The following is a 15295-nucleotide window of genomic DNA, read 5'->3' as shown; positions in this document are numbered from 1 at the left end:
ACCAGGCGGCACTGTGAAACCACATTTACCGCTAAAAGCCAACTTTTTAGACCGTTGGAAAGGATCGAGTTCCGTTCTAGTAGTTTCTGTCCGGGTCCCCAACTCCGGGTACCTTAGGGCTGGATTTTTTTTTTTTTGTTTCCCCACCAAAGCTGCCCTGAGCGCCCAGCTCCCCAGCACCATGCTCGCTGCAGCCCCAGCGCCCGGCCGGGAGGGCTGAGCTGTCGCTGCTCAGGAGCTGTGCTCAGAGCCCGCTTGCCAAGCTGAAAGGCAAACTGCAGACCTAGGCAGTTCACTGCTGCTTTTCAGAGAAGCCATCAGCTGTTCAAGGACTCTGTCCCCAGAGGAACACTGCAGTGCATTTGCTTATCATCAGATGTGCTGGTTAAAAGAGGAATTCAATGCTCGAAGAGACATCCAGAAGCAGCAGCTGAGGCTGGAGAGGCAGGGAAGATGCAGTGCTGCTTAGTTCCTCCCTCATCATCCTCCATCTGGCAAGGATGCCCTGTTACAATTACCAGATTATGCACCCAGAAGACCCCCAGCCACAAGCACCAAGTCCAGCAGCTGCCAGAGCAGCGCTCATGCGGCTGCAAGAGGCTCTGCAGCCACATGTGCAGATGGCAGCACGCAGGATGCCACTTGTTGAGCTTCACTTCCCAGCACCAGACTGGGCACAAGCCAGGCCTCGGCCTCTCATTCCACATTTTTGAGGGCTGAGCACCCGCTGCAGGCAACATCCATCCACTGGGTCCACACAGAACGGCAGGAAAACCCCAAAACATGAGCTCAGGAGGCGGGAAGCCTCCAAACAGGGAGGCTGCTCCTGCCCCTCGCCAGCAGGGCTTGATGAGGGAGGGACACATAAGTCCCTCGGGAATAACATTCCTGCTGCAAAAGGCAGGGTTGGTGTGAGAACAGCCTACCACTGCCTCAGGGATGGCAACGCACCCTGTGCAGTGCCTGGGTCTCAGCCCAGAGAGGCCAGATCTGAGGGAGCACCCGGCTGTGGGGGCCAACAGCAACAACAAAAGGGATGGGGAAAACGGCACCAACCAAAAGGGATGGGGAAAAGCTGTCCTATGCTGCTCCCATCTGCCTAGGGACAGCAGGAGCATGCTCCCTGCCCCAGAGATCTCCAGCCTACCTCTCCACAATCACTCTCCTTTCCCCCCAAAAAATACATTTTAAATATATCTATATAAATACATACACACACGTGTACAGTTGGGTGCACACACACAGTGGAACAAAGCCCTCAGGTCAGTGCAGGGACACAGCTGGCACCACGGCTACCTCTTAAAACAAAGTTCTTCAGCCTGCAGCAGGGCTCTCGATCCAAGCTGTGACTTTGGCTTTTGAAGCCTCGCAACCACCCCAAATATTTCAGCTTCCCCTGCTACCCACCAGCCCTGTCTGCCCACCCAGACACAGGTTATACATGTACCTCCCAGCCCAGCTGCAGCAGGCGACCCCTCAGGCTTTTTGCGCTGCAGATCTCTGGCACAGACACAACACAGCGATGCACCCTGCCGATAGATACCTGCTGTGGGGGCAGCCCCCAGATCCCAACAGCCGGGGAGGAACAGGAACCAGAAATGAAACCTGTCCTGGCTTAATGCTGCAGGGCTGGGGTGTCCTGAGGGAGCCTCGTCACAGAGTCCCCACACAAACCTGGGGCACTGCAGGCTCCAGCACACAGCAGCACTGCAGGGAGGCAGCTTTGGCCTCTCGTCCTTCCCACCCCACCCTCAAACCACCAAGCTCCAGAGCACGAAAGGGTTGTTTGCTGTGTGACCTGCAAACAGCATCAAGTAGGGAGCAAGCCATCCCGTGGCAAGTAGGGGGAGACTTGCTGCAATGAATAGTTCAATTAAAATTTACTTAACTCTGTCACAAGCATCTTGACCCTCAAAGACCAGAGCCACTGATCCCTCCTTGTCCCAGGGGATGGAAGCCAGCCCTCGGCCCCCAGGCCGACACCCTTCACTTCAGACATCCCGTCTGCACTTCTTGATCCTAACTGGCAGCCAAGATTTGGCTTCACTTACAGTATCTGCCTTATCACCTGGCTGGAAACCCCTCTCTGCCAGCACAGGCCTCCTCCAGCCTCGTGGCAGAGCTGGTGCCTGATCCGTCCTGTCCTTACATCTCGCTGTGGATTTCCCTCCCTGCTGGCTCAAGGCCTCTGCCAGCAATACAGTGACTGTGACTCCCGGTCTGGGGAGGTTGTTTTGCTACAAAGGGACCAGATTTCTCCCCAGTCTGTGCCAGGAGATGCCCATCGAGCAGCAGAATCATGCCAGCAGCTCCTGCTTTACCACATAACCCCTCAGTGCTTGTCTCAGACACACACACGGCCCAGCACCCCAGTTCCCTTCTGCAGGCCGCAGAGCAGGGTGAGGCCGCCTGCACTTGGGAAGGAGGGGAGAGGTTCCTGAGTGGTCTCAGCCCTGTGTATGTGATTGCTCTGCTCATAGTGACCCAATATCTTCCCTGTTACACCACCCACTGCCTCCCCAGCACTACAGAGAAAAAAAAAAATCCAGTCTGATTAATGGGGGGCAAAGGGAAGAGAAAGGTGAATCTCCCCAGATGCACAGCATCCCGTTACAGCTTGATAGAATGTAATCACTGAGGCTGCTGCCTTTCTGAACAAAGAAAAGTCACCCTTCAATCAAAAAGGTCACCCTAACTATCAAAGGCAACAGGAAAGAACGAGATTCTTGTACAAAAGGGCTGTTAACCCTAGTGGCAATTGTGTGTTTAGAAAGACGCAAGGTTTGCAGAAAGTGTGACAGTTTAGAAAGGGAAACAGGTTGCACAGAGGGCAAGAGAAAGGTTTTCAAGCAAAAAGGTATTCATTTTTTAAAGATCTAAGGGGCTGGAGAAGAATATTTGACTCTAGCAAGTGCTGGAACTTTATGCATTATTCAACCTGTGTGAACATTTGAAGACCAGGGACCTGAGAAGCCTCGAAGAGAACAAGTCACCTGGCACGTTCCCAGGTAGGAAGTATGGGTGAGCTGTGTCATCGAACCAAGGAGATGGCTGCGATGGGTTTCATGGCTTCTATTTACACTCTGCACCTCAGCACCACACTGCAGCCATGTCCCCTCCATTCCCTGATTACGCAGAAAATCCCAATGAATTGGGAGTGCCCCACTGGGCACTGAACTCAGGATCTATCTAGGGAGAAACTCTTCCTGACCCACAAGTGTCAAACATATCTAAAAAGCCAGCCAGCACACAGAAATTCAGAGGAACTAAGAGCAATAACCAGGGCAATACAACACGTTCACAAAAGGCATGCAAGTAAAAATCAAGTCTCTCCCTCCTCCGACTCAGCACTCACCCTTGTGGGCAGACAATCTCATCAGCAGCAATATTCCAGGAGAACCTCTCTCTGCTGCATTTTGAGTTGTAAATTCAAACACAAGAAGATTTGGAAAAAAAAAAAAAAAAAAAAAAAAAAGGCGCCAGACAGGGCCAGGTTCTCAGACAGACAGGCAGGCAGCCAGCAGAAATGCATCCACAGTCCCGGGCTTGCTCCCGAGGATGCAAAGACATCTGCCTTGCCCCTCTCCCTTCTAACACATGCTCTCTTTTCACGGGTTTCATTTCATTTATTTCATTAAGATCCTTGTGTTTTCTTCAGGCCTCCCTTATTTTCTTTCCTGATTGGGATCTTACCAAGTCACCTCACATAAAGGACTTTTTCTTTGGTTTGCACCTTTGGTTTTTTTCCTCTGAATCCATTTCAACCTCTGCATGCCTTTCTGCCTTCACCTAGCCCTGAAAGGAGGGGAACTGGAGCAGGATCCCTCTTGTCTTCTGCAGGAGATGGGATGCGGGTGAGGGATGGGAATGCCCCCCACAGACATGAACGTGGCAGTGTGTCAGGCATCTGCGTGTCCCCAGACAGAAAAAGGGGAGGTTTGTTGATAACAGCACATAATGCACACGTGCTGAGGTGTGCAGTTGGGTACAGGAGGTATGTTAACGTGCTACAGAGCAGTCACTGACGTCTGTAATACAGCAAGAGAAAGAAACTGGTCTAAGCTTTCTCATATTTCCCCTACACAAAAGACTATTTTGGAAAAGAAAACACCATTTGAGAAGGAGCACTTTTTTAAAATGGAAAACTCTTTTTCCTCAATCAGCAATACAACATCAAAGGCAAAACCCAAACCCTTTAACAACCCCCAGATCCCCAGCCTTTCCCTTCCACCTCTGGGACTGGTTTAAGCTGCAGGATGAGCACAATGGCTGGGATCCCCACTCAGCTCTGAGCTCTGCCACCCACAGGGGAGTCAGGCATCCCCTTTGGGGCTGCCCCCAGCTCCGAGCCAGCTTCCACAAGAACTGGACATCCCTCAGCCCAGCAATGCACCAAGCAGGCATTTGCTCAGATGCATTTTCTGGACACCAGACAGGAGATTCAGTGGTCTGCAGAACAGCCAAGTGCTCCCAGTCGCAACCCAATGCTGCAAGAGCCACCTCTTTTCTGGCAGTTCCTAGCTTTTTAGGACATCATTTTTTAACCTTAGGACTGTGCTTTTTGTGGGTTTTTATTATAGATGCAACCTCTGCTCCTGCACACACATTAGCATTTTTCCACAGAGCATGGCTCAGCTCCCGCCCTCAAATAGAGCAGCCTAAGTGTCCTTGTTCCGGCTTTCTTTCATCTCATCTCCTGCAGGATGAATAATGGAGTAGTGGTAAGGAAGAGAAGGCAGCAGACATGCCTGTTTGGAGCTTCAGACCAGACAGAGGGAAGCTTAAACCCTGAACTGGCCAAACTGGGAGGAAGCTCTGTTGATTTGCATCTGCCACAAAGAACACCACTGGGAAAGAGGCTCGGTCAGAGGCTAATTTAAAGGCATCATGAAAGGGAAGAGTAAAAACAAGGAATTAGGATCCCATTCTGTTTTTTCCCTACTGATCTTGTGGTTTCCTGGTTGTATCACAGATACACTCAGATCCAGAGCTCGGGATGAAGGCCTGCCCATTTCACAAAGGGCAGACTCGAGCTGCACACATTTACACGGCTGGAGAAAGGCAAAATGCAGGTGAGGTGTTAGTGCCAAGAGAGAGGCAGGGCAGTGCTTTCAGCCCAGTACACACCTCTGGGTGAGCTGGATGGTTGCCTTGCACAGAGCCAAGCACTCAGCCAAGTCTCCACAGCTGCACCGGCTGCAGCTGCAGGAGCCCCGTGGGATCCGCAGAGCAGGCAGAGCCCTCTGGAGATGATCCACACTCACCCCTGGGAGCCTCAGGAGGGTATCATGACTGTCCCCATCAGGACGTGCCTTACCACACGCTGATTACTTAAAAACCCCAAACCATGCTCACAACATTCATCATTTATAAACAAAGGTGTCCAGCACTGCCTCCTACACATCCCACAAGCCTCCTTCTGCCTCCTTATCCCTTTCAGACCACACACTGATGGGAGCGGCACCACCTTAGGTCTGGTACACAGGAACAGTCAGGTCCTGTCACCACGTCATGCCCACTCTGCCAGAGCCGTGAGCAGGGATCAGAGGACAGTGCCCGGGGTAAGGCAGCCTGAACCAGCAGGTGTGCCATCACCATCAGGAGCTGAATGCTCCCGATCAGCCCGCTTCCCCTCCTACATCATGTTCAGACTATGGGAGCCACAGAGCTGCATATCATGGTATAGATGCTGGAGGTTTCAGAATAAACTAATTGGCTCCATCAAGGAACGATTTATTGCTCGCCATCTTGAGCTGAATAAACCAATACTCCCCAGTTCCGTTAATGTGTATTAGATTAGCACTCCTGTGCACAACATCTGCTCGATCTGTTCTTGTGGCATACATCATACGACAGCGGGGCACCTCACCTTGCAATTTTTCTTGAGACTGCTCCTTGAGTAGGCAGCTCTGCAGCACTACTGAGCCTATACCAAGACAGTGAGCAGCAGGGGATCCTCAGCATCTACAGCACCCCCTTTTCCCACCCTCACCCTGCTGCTGGCAATGCTTACATTTAGCCTTCCTCCCAAAGCCTACCCTAACTGGGAGTCAGACAAATGTCTGCCAAGGTTAAGCATCAATAACACAATAAGCAGTCTCTTTGAGGGCAAGCTTCAAGTGAACAGGCAGAGTTTTGGAAGCAGCACTTGGACAGCTGAGAATCCAAAGGTTTTCTGTCTTTTACCAAAAAAGGTTTGGCTCCCATTTGGATGTTTCTGATGAATTTCCCCCTTTAATTACAATTTCCAGTGAGAACAGTGAGCTTGCCTGATTAGAGCACCTTTCTCAACTTTCCAAGCTTCATTAAGTGAAGGGAAAAAGAGAGGACCAAGCCTGCTGAATTTGCCAGGGGTCAATCGGCAAGCCAGCCATGACAACAGGACTCCACAAGACATTGGTGTCTCCATGGATATGCCATGAGTGACTTTATATTCCTGACTTCAGAGTAGTCTCATATTTCATTTTTGCATGCTTATGTGAAACGGTCAAATCCACAGACCCTTCACAAGTTCCTCAGCACTCAGCAAAGCCCGTTTCAGGGGGCTGAACATCAGCTTAGCTCAGGCATCAACAACTCAGGCAGGATCTTCAGCAGCTTATCAATTTTGAGAAGCTGAGCCTCCAATCGCTACTCAGAAATACAAAGCAGACTTACTTCTTGTTCACTTTAGCAGGCAGAAGAGTAGGACAGAGAGCTGTAATGACCTGTGATGGATGCATGCCCAGCCTTTCTTACTTTGAGGGTCTGCTTTTGTACACTCCTAGGGCATGTGCACTAAAGCATCCTGAACATAGGCTTTGATACTCCACAATTGCATCAGCACTTGAGGAAGAGAAATGTCAAAGTAATTAATTTTGAAGAGGTTCTTTTATTCTCTATCCATTAAAATCCTGTAGAACATTTCCCAACTTAGGCTTTTCTGTAGTAAACTGTCAGTATAAAAGTCTTGTTTTCTTCTAAAGAACAGGGAAAGGGAAAACTGAAAGCAAGAAATCAGAGATATGGGACAGAAGAGCCTCCATCCAAACAGCCAAATTTTTCACTCCAAATTGAAATGTTGCCTTTCTTTGTAGTAGGCAGTCTTGTTTCTTCTGGCATTTTCTATTGAAGTGACAGAAGTTTTATTAAAAAAAAAAAAAAAAGAAAGAAAGAAAGAATGAAAAAGCATTGTAAAAACAGCTGCCGAGTTACTTCTGCCAATCCCTTTACCTGCTTGCGCCCCAGTTTTGCCAGCTGTAAGACAGAGATAATGGCACAGACCTGCCAAGCACTTCAAAATGACAAGGACTATGCAGCAGCCTGTTCTCTGTTCAGCAACAGGCTTCACGTGACAGCTGTGAATCGTCTCCTGTGTACACAAAACATTTTCCATTTAAACAATCATTAAGGCTTTTTCTCTGAACCATAATCAACAGATGAGGTAACGCTCTTCCCTTTTGCAAATGAACTTCTGCAAGGTGCCTGGAAACCACCTGCCTGCCGCTGTGCATACCTTTCATGTATGGCCTAAAACAAGTGGCAAGAAGTCAAATTACTGAGCACCAAGGCTTGGGTGAGCAAGCAAGCAAACATCAAACCAGAGTCATTTGGCCCCCCGCCACCACCCAGCCAGTAACCATGCTGGAAAACAGCTCAGGAGTCGAGTCCTGCCTCTCAAGTCTTCTGCTCTACCCTGTAGACCAAGATATTGATGATTTGCGGGTTCAATTACATTTTCTGCTCTGTTCTTTCAGAGACAAAGTCAGTGGTAAATGTTTTCTGCAAAAGGAAATCCATTACGAGCATTTCCCAGGATACAAGCGGTGCAAACCAGCTCACCGTCCTCGTGAAAAGGAACAGGAAAGAGACTGTGCAAGGCAATGGCAGACTCTGCCTTTCTGCAGCCTTTTCACTTTCCTTTGCCTCAGCTGCTCTGGCCACATCTGAGCACTGCTGTAGCTCTTCTTTTTTTCTGCTGAGCCTCACTGCCTCATTGCAAGTTGTGAATAGCTTTCCAAAACGGAGTTAGGAAGAAATAAGCGTACTGTGCATTGCACGTGCAGTGAATTGTCATTCCACTATTGAAACTTCAAGGTAAAACTGCATGAAAAGGACACTTCTTCTGAGGCTCCTCTAGCAGCAATAAATCTTCCAGCTGCATAAGATGGGAGGACACAGATTAAACTTGCAATGTACGTCAACAGGAGGGGCGTATGCTTGGCCAAATTCAGCTGTCAGTGTATCGCTAGGGCTTGCTGAGAACTGCGTGTTCAATTGCAATGGGAAATCAGCAGGTCAGCTGTAGGAACGTGCGTCCAAAGTCTGCAGACAAAGAACAGTCGAGCTGTGATCACAGCTTTCATTCCCCTTTCAATGCATGTGGACACCACCGCGAGTAACACCACTCTCTCCGTAGCTCAACACGGAGGCTCGTTGCAGAAGGCTGAGAATTGCTGCAGAAGAAGAGCAGCAGAGTCAAGGAAGAAAATAAAGAGGAAAAGGGAGAAAACCAAGCAGAAATAACAGGGCTCATCACAGCAGGCATTTTCCCACCAAGTGATACAGAAAATAATTTAAATAATAAATGACACAAGCTAAGTGTTTAATTTCTCCCTCCAAGCCCTTCTCTCCCCAGGCTCTCTGCAGGATCATCCTGTTGGACACAATCAATGAGATATCCCTTCACTACCCACTGAGGAAGCCTTCATGTACTTGCTAAACTCATGGGCCAAGAGTGTCTGCAGCTTGACACCAGTTTCCTACAAATCTTGCTCTTCACATCTATTTCTGGCTACTCATAGAGGCAGAGGGAAGTCTAAGACTAAACTAAATGCCAAAAAGAGAAGCCTGAATGATGACAACACGAAAATTATCTGAAGAACTTTTTTTCATCTGAGACAAAGGAAAGAATGCAGAAATAAAATCTTCAGAAGTGATTTGTAATTTCTGGTTGGGATAGCCCTACTAAGCTAAAAAGTTCTTCCTCCCTTGTCACAGAAAACAAGTGGATTCCTTTCCTGCAGCAAATTGGGTTATTTCCTCATCACATATACAATCAATAATTAAGATCCCTAATAGAGAAGAACGACGCTGGCACAATCAGCCCACAACACAGGTACAAACATCACCAAAACAAGCACCACAAAGAGCACAAAATGTGTACAGTGATGAAATGAACAGCACTAACATCGAAATTCAGAAAATTTTCTTCTTTCTACCAGCTCAAGGTCGCAGCAAAGAGCTCCGATAGAGCATGTCACTTTCCCCAAACCTCCTATCCCCAATCTGGGCTCATACCTTTCAGAGCTACCCCAAAAACCACTGTTTAAGCACAAGCCTTGCTGCCTTGCAGCCTTCCCCAGTGTCACCTTCCAGGAAGCAGGTCCATGGCTAAGCCTGTGTTACAGTTTAGCGTTTATTATCAGGCTAGACTAAAAGTTTTCACAACACAAGGGCACATTTACACAGCACCAGTAACAAGGCCCTCTCACAGCCAAGACCCCAAAGAACCATCGTGCAGCAAATTCATAAACCCGAATGTGCGCAGAGTGCCTTCTTCACTCCAAGCTCCATAACTGCCTTTCAGCAGGGAGTTCCACAGACTTCTGGGGGTAAAGAAAACATAAATACAGACATACAAGTATATATTAGTTTGATCATTTTAAAATTAGCTTTTTGTTTTTAAATTTTGTGCCATTCTTGTTTTGTTTTCTACTGCTCTCCCTGGCTCAGGGATGTGGCATTTCCATAATATACTTAGTCCCACTGAAATCGAGATGTTTTCCAGGCTGTGGCCTTTCAGGAGGTGGGAGTCAGAACTAGCTTTCCTACAGCTCAGCTGTGTGCCCTCTGGTCTCTCCTAAGAGAGGAGCAGAGCTGCAGCCAGTCCAAGGAGGAAAGGGCAGGAGCTATGGCATGCACATGCTGCTACACATTCATTATCACAGCTACAAGAGGCTGCCAAGTTGGAGGAATATTTTTAGACTGGGGAAAAAAAATTGGAACTTATTAGAGACTTATTAATACAAAAGCAACACTAACACTAGCAGTGTTCTCGTGTTTTCCCTATACTTACACAGATGAGGTTTATTTCCTTTCCTCCTCCAGCTTTTCTAGACAAGGACATTGATGCTTATCCAGCCCCTGTGAAGACTTGGCAAAGATACCAGCACAGGAGAGGACAGTTGAGGGTCAGTGCTTGGTCTCGGGGGATGGAGGGTGTTCTTCAACAGGACTCCTTTTGGTCCTGCCACAGCCACAAGCTTGTCACAAACTGCAAGGTCAGGGAACGAGCCTTGGTGCAAAGGCAGCGTAAATGCCCCACCACCAGCAGTGATGCACGGACAAAGTTTGCATATTCCCTGGAATATCCTGCCCTAGGGATTTATTGGCAAGTGGAGGACCAGGGCAGCTAACCTGAGTAAGATTTGCACAGGGAAACTGGACTAAACCCCTGTGTGGGCACATTCACCCAGAATCACAAGCAGGCTTCACTGAATTTAGCCTAAATTGGTCATTCACTTCAAAGCTATTTTAAATCTGAAGAAGAGCAGACATGCTACTGGCCAATGTAGTTTAAGGAATCCACTTAAAATTCACACTGCTGGTTTACCTGGACTAATTTTCATCCGAATGTCCCCATTTAAAGAAGCTTGAAGGGAAGCTGGAGGAACAGCTCGGCCAGGTGACTTGAAGACAGCCAACACAGACCCAACCTCATCAAGCAGCAGGATCAGGAGAGTGGGGAATGATTTTAGCTCCTCCTGTGATGAAGTGTCAGTGATCTGCCTCAGTCCTCTGAGGTGAACTGGAGCCATGGCAGAGCCAAGCTGGCAAAAACAATTGCCCTGGATTTGCTACTCCAGGTTAGTGACCAGGCAACACTTGGGATTTCAGCCCAGTTTTCTACAAGAGACGTTTTTGGCTGAGCTGTGCAGACAGATTATTTAACAGAAGGACAGGAAAAAATGGGGAGGGAAGGATGGATTTAGCTTCTCCAGAGAAAGCTGCTGACAACGAGCAAAACAGAATACCCTGGAGAGAAAGTGCTTGACGAGAGACTAAGCCATAGGAATTGTGTTATCAGCATCACAGGAGCAAACCTGGATGGAGTTACGGGCTGACATTTGAAAAATGAAAGAGCTGAACAGACACTGCTGTGCTGGTGAAACGATGAATGGGAGAGCAAAGGGGCACGAGCAGGTAGAAGGGAAGATTTCATGCATGACTGGACAGGCAGCAGCAGCTCGCGGCTGGATACAGATCCCCTCCAGCACTATGACTGATCAGAGGGAACCTCTCAAGCAGAGGGTGTTTTTTGATATGCAAAGCCACCAAACTTTCCCCTCGCATAGGCACAACATCCATGTAGTTTCACACTGAAGGTTGTTTCACCAGGTCTGTTTTCAGTACCAGGCTATTGCAGCAACAATAGCAAATATTGAACATATTAGGAAGCAATTCATCGAGCTGGAAAGAGACGTTATGGAGAGGATTTTATCAAGATAAGATAAGCAGTGACTTAGCTGCACAGACAGAAACTGATCCAAATATATTATTTGTTATGGCCCTCTGAGAAAACTTGTATTTGTCTTGCCACCAAATACAAACACATAAATATCCAAGACAGATGTTGTCCTTTCCTCTAAAAGGCAACACACACTTCCCAGAAAGTAACTCCTTAGCAGCTAACAAGTTTTAAGTTTTGATGTATTCCACCATGCACTGTTAGGGAAAAAAAAAAAAAAAAAAAAAGGAAAGAAGAGAGGGAAAAAAAAGGATACATTTAGTGAGAAAGCCAGATCTAAAAGTTAGTTGGAGGGCATGATTTTGGAGGGCAGAAGCCATGAAGATAATTAGGTTCTGATCAGTTTCGTGAAAATAGCAGCTGAGCATAAGGAAAGAATCCCTAGTAGCATCCCTGTGGCATGATAGGCTTTTACAGGAGGCAAGTTTCATTAGGCTTTGGAGAAAATGCCTTGAAGCAGAAAACCACAAGAAACCAGGCTTCACTGCTCTTCTACTCACAGAACGGCTTGTTTAGAAGTTACTGTCATTCATCATGTACAAATCCTTATTACAGATGCAATTGGTTTATAAACAGTGATTAAGTTTGAAACTATACCACAAACTTACAGTTAATGAACTAGTTCAACTTCTGGACCAATTTAGTTAAATGATCCTCCACCCCAGACCCCCCCCCCCCAGCAAAAGCAAGGCCATGGGTTAAGAACAGCTCTTCCATCAAGTACAAGCAGGGAGGAGAAAAAAAAAGAAAAAAAGTAATGTGCCTATTAGTATCTGAGCTAAGAGAATAATTAGTTTTACCTCTTTCTATTCATAAATGGGTTGGAGCACCTTGCAATTTTCTTTAATTTATTTAGGATGGGAAATCTGCAAAATTATTCCTGCAAATAATTAGTTATTGATGTATAGTACTTAGGGAAAAGCACTCATAAGCAAATCAATCTATTATTCAAGCGACATTTGCTGTTTGGGGATTCGTGTCGCTGGAAACACTTTTTTGGTCTACTACTGACTGAACACAACCGCAGGCTTCTGCACGGGGGGGAGGTGGCTCAAGGTCCACTTACAGGAGTCAAACATTTTTTTCTTCCAATGACTGTTTTTCTCCAGCATAAAAGGTTTTGAACATTTCTTAGCAAAAGAAAATATAGCTATTTTATCAATATTCTAGAAACATTTTCCCAGCACTGAGTTGTCTCTAGCTAATAACAATGGCATGAAGACAGACTGTGAATTCCTCATGAACCCACAGAGTGTGGAGACAGCTTCAGATGCTCACAGCTGGGGGCTGATCTTCAATTTCAGCTCAGTTTCCCACTTCTCATCATGACAGACAAAGCTCTGATCACCAAAAACACCCACCCATCACACTTTTGCTACAAAGCCACACAAATCTCATGTAATCATGCAATAACATCTTCCCCCAGCGTGAGGGCCTCCCACACTTTGTGTGGGGATTTTTGCCACGAGTGGAACAGGAGACCAGCCAAGTCTCCCAAAGTCAGCATTTTTCCCATTTTCCAGAGCATTTACTGCCCTCTGATTTTAGTTCAGGTTGTATGTAGCCACTCCCAGCAAAGCAAAGCAGACATTCCCTCTGCAGTAATTAAAAAGGAAGAACTACATAAAATTATCTGTCAAACTTCAGAGGCTACGGTTGGTGTTTCACTGGAGTTTTGCTGAAACAGGCTGCTGGTGCCTTATACTGGAGGGTTTATGGAAAGAAGTGTGTATGGGGAGGAGGCAGACCTGACGACTGCCTCACTGAGGCTGCTCCGCATCTGTGTGCACACATGGAGCAAGCTTGTGCTTGCATGTGCACACTGGCTAAGCACACACCAGTGAAGGGTTGCAAGGAGTAATCAGGGAAACCAACCAGGACTGACAGAGCTGCTGATACTAGAAGTCAGGAAGCATTACGCCCTGCCCTCTGAGACCCTCAGCACCACACTGGCACGGGAGCACGCGCAGCCCAACACAAGGCCAGTGGGCAGGTCTCTCCTGACCTTGCAAAAGGAAAAATCCCAAGCAGGCTCTTAGCATCTTCCTGTTGCCCTGCAAGCATCCGTGCTGGGCCTGCAGTGGGAAAATGGGAGGAAAACTAGAGCTCTGCACCTGCTGCAAACGTTTGTTGTTCCAAGGGCTTTATGCTTGTACAAGGAGCAAAACAATTTTGCAGCTTTGCATCAACCATCAGTTGCACAAGGGTTAACACTGTGCAGCAGTCCCACCCTGATCTGATAAAAGCAAGAAACCCAGGCTGGCAGGGGACAAGCACCTTGCTCTGTGTGACATTTTAACAGCAATGAGCTCTGTGACAAGAGACGTGAAAGCCAGACCACAGCCTGCCCCATACTCTCTGTGATAATGGTGTTGCAAAGCTTTCCACACTGCATATGCAATGTAAAAAGCCTCTGGATGTGTGTCCTACAAGCAGCAGCAGACCCACCAGTGTGGCCGTGCTGCCAGTCCTTCCAGTGCTTAAGTGAATACTGCTTTTAGAGACCACATATTGCTACCTGGTACAGCTCGCTCCTGACTGCCTGGACTCTCATGATTTAAGTGCTACTTGAGCTCCTTCACATCCAATTTCCCTGCTCATCCCCCACCTCTCCTACAGAATTTCTTCAAATTGTATGCAACAAAAACCTCTAGAAGTATTACTTCATCCCCCTGCACTCATCAGAGATGCTAGTGTGAAATGCATTTTGGGGGATTACCAAATCCAAAACCACTAGTGCTTGTTAATGCAAATGCCTTGAACTGTCCTTAAGCCTTCAACTTCCCTCCTTCCCACATCAGCAGTGCCATTCTCAGCATCAAGCAGCTTTGGTGCTTATTCCTTCTAACACTCCATGCAAATCAGTATTATCATGCGATGGTGGGTTCAAAAGGAATCTGCATTTCCTGGGCAAAGGAAGTAAATTTCTGTCTTTTTTTTTTTTTTTTAAAGGCGTGTTATAAAATATAATAAAAGCAGCTGCTTTTGGAGAGGTAAGAGATACATGTAAATATGGCTTTAAAGGAACATCTTCCTCTGCAAGCCCAGTAGAAAAAGTATTTTCAATGCACAACAGCCATCTCTATTAATCCCATCCTGTATTATTAGTTAACACTATTAGCTTCCATCCACATTACTATCCCAGATTAACACTGTGGGATTTGTTCCTTCAGTTCTGGCCTTGCCTTACAGTGCTAACCATAAGGGAATCTGCTTGCCAGTTGGTCACCAGCAGCACTCACACTTGGCTCAGTGTTAAGGCACAACAGCCCCCAGGCTGTGTGTTTGCTAACCAGCAGTCAGGGCACAGCTCTGGCCTTTCTTGCATGCCTCTCTCCCTACCTGCTGCTTGCCCTTGGCTGAGTCATTAATGCTTTGTGCCTTTGCTTACTATCAGGGTGGATACATGATCGCTTACAAGTATGTTCATAGCTAACCCAGCCCCAAAAGGCTCTTATCTATGCTGGATGTTTTAGGAGTATGTAGAAAAGCCTTTCTCTAAGCATACAGGCTTTGAGATAGATAGCATGACACTGAAATTTGTATTGCACAAGTCCAAATTGCATTTCACAAATAATTTATTCTTGCATTAGGATGAGCACAGAAACGGAACTTCAGAGAACTGGAAATATAGAACTAGTGTATTAAAAGGAACATATGAACTTCCACATAATTAGTAACATTTTGTAAGGTGCCTTTACATAAATTAAGTAAGTACTACTAGTTCCATTATACAGGTGGGGAAACTGGGACACAGATGTCCCCAAGGCCACAAAAAGGCTGGTA

At 47.1% G+C, this 15295-nt stretch overlaps 1 long non-coding RNA gene across 2 annotated transcripts in view; it reads right to left on the bottom strand.

Moving 5' to 3' along the window:
- LOC106017134 (uncharacterized) overlaps positions 1-15295 on the bottom strand; it is a 40479-nt gene that overhangs the window by 18236 nt on the left and 6948 nt on the right. The window contains exon 3 of one of the 2 annotated variants that reach the window (XR_001190382.5): positions 6852-8435. The exons of the other annotated variant lie outside the window; for it this stretch is intronic. This is a non-coding gene — a long non-coding RNA (uncharacterized lncRNA). Of the gene's footprint in view, positions 1-6851; positions 8436-15295 lie in introns of those variants that run through there. 2 annotated transcript variants of the gene reach the window in all.

Source organism: Anas platyrhynchos, chromosome 25, assembly GCF_047663525.1.
Source record: "Anas platyrhynchos isolate ZD024472 breed Pekin duck chromosome 25, IASCAAS_PekinDuck_T2T, whole genome shotgun sequence".
Classification (NCBI taxonomy): domain Eukaryota; kingdom Metazoa; phylum Chordata; class Aves; order Anseriformes; family Anatidae; genus Anas; species Anas platyrhynchos.
This window is presented reverse-complemented; position numbering and strand designations above follow the sequence as displayed.